Source organism: Elephantulus edwardii, unplaced genomic scaffold (genome assembly GCF_000299155.1).
Source record: "Elephantulus edwardii isolate Elephantulus edwardi_28Jun2011 unplaced genomic scaffold, EleEdw1.0 scaffold00026, whole genome shotgun sequence".
Taxonomy (NCBI): domain Eukaryota; kingdom Metazoa; phylum Chordata; class Mammalia; order Macroscelidea; family Macroscelididae; genus Elephantulus; species Elephantulus edwardii.
In genome coordinates this window covers 1529919-1534367 of record NW_006399776.1, presented here as the reverse complement: position 1 = coordinate 1534367, position 4449 = coordinate 1529919, and the positions used below count along the sequence as shown (strand labels likewise).

Here is a 4449-nt window from a genome sequence, read left to right as displayed (position 1 = left end):
TTATAGCAACTCTAGGTTTGAATTTGTTCTTCAGTTCCTTGAGCTTAAGAAATGCTGAGCAAGTTTGGCCCTTTTGATTTTACGACTCTAGCTCCTCCAGAATTCCTTGTAATATTTTAAAATTAATTTTAATGAAAGTTTACAGAGACTTAGGGTTTCTAGTCATTCATTGTTGCACTTTTCTCCTGACCCACCCACTCCTCCCCCCCAATTCACTCTTCTGTCCAAGTCCACTATGCAAGTCCACTCCACTCTGGACTTCTGTAATGACAAGAATATCCATTCATATATACCTTTCAAACAGTTCTCTCATCTGTTTCAATGCAATATATATCATTCCTCCCGTCCTTTTCTGTCTTCCCTCAACTCTGATGCCAGTCCCATTTTACAACAGTGACCCTATGCAGTGGCCCTTGTCCTTTTGTGACAGATATTTCACTCAGCATAATGTCCTCCAGGGTCATCCATTTTGCATATATTTCATGAGTTCCTTGTTTTGTTTTTTAAGTGGAAAGCAGCGTTTAACATGTACACTGCTTTTCGTCAAATGTAATACTGGACTTCATACACCATGTGTAAGGCACGGTGTGAGAACACTGCTCCCACTCCCAGCCCGGGAAGAGGCCAGCGGATTTTGCCACAACACACAGGTAATGGACCACTACTGATCGATCACTTCTTTATTTTGAGCTGGTTGGAGAGCCAGTCCAGGCCTTCATAAAGCCCATCTCCACTGGTGGCACATGTAGCCTGGATGTACCAGTTTCTCTGGCGGAGGGAATGGAGGCCAAGCTTGTCTGTTATCTCTGCTGCATTCATAGCATAGGGGAGGTCCTGTTAAATACCAACAAAACTGCATCTCTGAGCTCGTCTTCTGCTAACATTCTTGTTAGCTCTTCTCGGGCCTCATTGACCTGCTCTCAGTCATTACTGTCATCCACAAAAATCAGACCTTGGGTATTTTGGAAATAATGTTGCCACAAAGGCCTGATTTTGTCCTGGCCGCCAACATTCCAGACAGTGAAGCTGATATTTCTATATTCTACTGTCTCCACATTGAAACCTATTGTGGGGATCGTGGTCACAATCTCTCCCAGCTTCAGTTTATACAGGATGGTGGTTTTTCTGGCTGCATCCAAACCCACCATAAGGATTCACATCTCTTTTTTTCCAAATAGACTCTGAAAAAGCTTTTCAAAAATGTTCACCATTGTAACTGAATTGTTACCTGTCCCCGCTCTGAGCCCACAATTAGGTTAGATCATAAATACTGCAGCCCTTAGGATTTCGGTTCTTCTCAGCAAAATGGTGATCAAATTCCTTGTTTTTCAGTGCTGCATAGTATTCCATTGTGGGAATTGAATATACCTGAGCTTCTCTATCCATTTTTTTGTTGATGGGCACTTGGGTTGTTTCTAGCCCTTTGCTATTGCATACAAAGCCACAATAAAAATGGGTGTGCATATATCTGCTCGGGTGGCAGTTATGGTTTCTTTAGGGTGAATTCTCAGTATTGGAATTGCTGGGTCAAATGATATCTCTATTTGCAACTTTTTGAGAAAGCGCCATGCAGCCTTCCATAGTGTTCACACCATTTTACATTCCCACTAACAGTGAATAAGGGTTCCAGTTTCTCCACAACCTCGCCAGCATTTGATATTTGCTGTTCTGCTACATTTTGCTATTCTTACTGGGGTGAGATGATATCTCATAGTTGTTTTGATTTGCATCTCTCTTACAGCTAAGGATTTTGAACATTTCTTCATGTTTTGGCTTGCCATCTGAATGTCTTCTTTGGTGAAGTATCTGTTCATATCCTGTTCCCATTTTCAAATTGTGTTATTTACCTTTATCTTGTTGTGGTGCTCGAGTATTTTATAAATTCTAGATAAAAGTCCCTTGTCTGACATGTCATTACCAAATATTTTTCCCCAATTTGTGGCTTCCCTTTTTACTCTGTTGGACAAGTTTTTGGATGTGCATAGAGATTTGATTCTTAGAAGGCCCCATTCATCTATTTTATTATCTTCTGGTTGTAGATCCAAATACCTTTTATCTGTATAAGGGGTTATGCATACTATGCCTGGTGACATAGACCTTAATATGTCAGGCTACTAACAAAAAGTCTACTGATTCAAATTGACTATCTGTTCTTGAGGGAGCTCTGGTGGCTTACTAACCCAAAGGCTTGTGGTTCAAGCCCACTAGCTGCTACACAAGAGAAAGAAGGGCAGTCCTCTTTCATGTGATATACTGCCTTTTCAAATACACCAGTGGATCAGCTACGAGTCAGTACTGAATAAAATGTCATGAGTTATTGAACCCATTCTTTGAGAGAAAGATTTATAGCCCATAAAGATTTACAACCTTGGAGGAGATGTTATGAATTGGACTTGACAAGAGAACATCATGATTTAGAATTAAGAAAGAGATACATCAGGGTCATATCCTATTCAATCTGTATGCTAAGCAAATTACTCAAGAATATGGATTCTGTGAAGAATGTGACATTAGGATTGGAGAAAGACTCATCCATAACCTTTGTTATTCAGATGATACAACCTTGTTGCTGAAAGTGAGAACTTGAAGCACTTGCTCAAGATCATACACTCAAGATCATACACTGCAGCTTTCAGTATAGATTGCATCTCGACATCAAGAAAACAAAAATTCTCACCACTGGACCAATAGACAACATCTGATAGATGAAGAAAAGATTAAGATTGTCAATGACTTCATCTTACTTGGATCCACAATAAATACACATGATACCAGTGGTCTAGAGATCAGGAGATATATTGCACTGGGAAACTCTGCAGTTAGGGATGTCTCCAAATTATTAAAGAGCACTGATACTAGTTTGAGGATTAAAGGGTGCCTGATTCAGACCACAATCTTTTCAATCACTTGCTGTACTACTGAGAGCTGGACAATGAATAAGTATGACAGAGAACTGATGCCTTTTAACTGTAGTGTTGGAGAAGAGTACTGAATATTCTATGGACTGCCAAAAGAGCAAACATTTTTCTTGGAGAAAGTGCAACCAGAGTGCTCCATGGAAGCAAGAATGGTAAAACTTCATCTCACATACTTAAGCGTGTTGCTAGGAGAGGCTGTTCCTTGGGAAGGTGGACAGATGGATGGTGAAGGACAGGAAGACCCTCAACTAGGGAAGATTGACACAGTGACCACAGCAATGCGTTTGAGTGTCAGATTGTGAGGATGTCAAGACATGGTTCAGATCTGTTGTTCATAGGGCCACTAGGAATTATACTCAAGTCCATGACATCTAATAACAACAGCAAGACCTCAGGTTAGGGTTAGTTGGTGATTTAAATCCACTATCCATTGTTGAAACTGAGGAATACCTGAAGCTCTTGCTGAAGAATGTCAAGGACTGCAGCCTTCAATATGGTTTGAAGCTCAACATTAAGAAAACAGAGATTCTCACCACTGGGCCAAATGACAGCATAATTATGAATGGTGAAGAGATTGAGATTATTAACAGTTTTAGTTTGCTTGGCTCCATGATAAACCTTCTTGGTACCAGTAACCAGGAAATCAAGGGACAAGTTGTATTGGGAAAGTCGGCTGTCGGGGACCTCTCCAGAATACTGAAAGAGCAGTGTTATCAGTCTGGAGACTTAAGGGGCACCTGATCCAGGCCATAGTCTTCCCAGTTGCTTACTATGTGTCAGAGAGCTGGACAATGACTAGGAATAATGGAAAATTGATGCCTTTGAGCTGTGATGCTGGAGAGGAATGTTGAATATAACATGGACTGCCAGGAGAACTAATAGGTTCGTCCTTGAGAAGGTGTAACAAGGCTGCTTCTTAGAGGCAAGGATACTGAAGCTTCATCTGACATACTTTGGACATGTTACAAGGAGAGACTGGTCCTTGGAGAGGGACATCATGCTTGGGAGGGTGGAAGGGCAGTGCAGGAGAAGAAGACCCTCGATGAGATAGATTGATTCAGTCACTGGGGCAGTGGGGTAGATGTGTCAGAGACAATAAGGGTGGCACAGGATAGAGCAGGGTTTAGGGCTCTTGTACATAGGGTCACTATGAGTCATTAGTGACTGACTCGACGGCACATAACAACAACATCCATTCTTCAGGGAACTTTGCTCCTACTGCTAAGAAACAGTGCTGGAATCTCAAAGACACACAATTCAAATCACTAACTGTTCTGCAGGGAAAGGATTGGCAGTCTCCTACCAAGTGCTTTACTTTTTTTTTTTTTGTTATGTGCTGTTGACTTGCCTGCCACCCTATGTACAGTAACTGAACCCTACCCTGTTCTGAGCCAGTCTTACTAATTCTGACATGACAACACCCCCAATGCCCCTGTTACTGTGTCAATTCATCTCATCTGGAGTCTTCAATGGTATACAAAAACACCAACAGGTAGCAGTGTACTTTATAGATGATAGATCTAGATAGATA

General features: G+C 41.3%; 1 protein-coding gene and 1 pseudogene across 1 annotated transcript in view; one reads left to right on the top strand and one right to left on the bottom strand.

The window, feature by feature from the left end:
• Positions 1-4449, top strand: part of LOC102856397 (chromosome unknown open reading frame, human C15orf43) — a 56544-nt gene that overhangs the window by 2407 nt on the left and 49688 nt on the right. The window lies entirely within an intron of this gene.
• On the bottom strand, positions 673-1211 carry LOC102870894 (annotated as a pseudogene).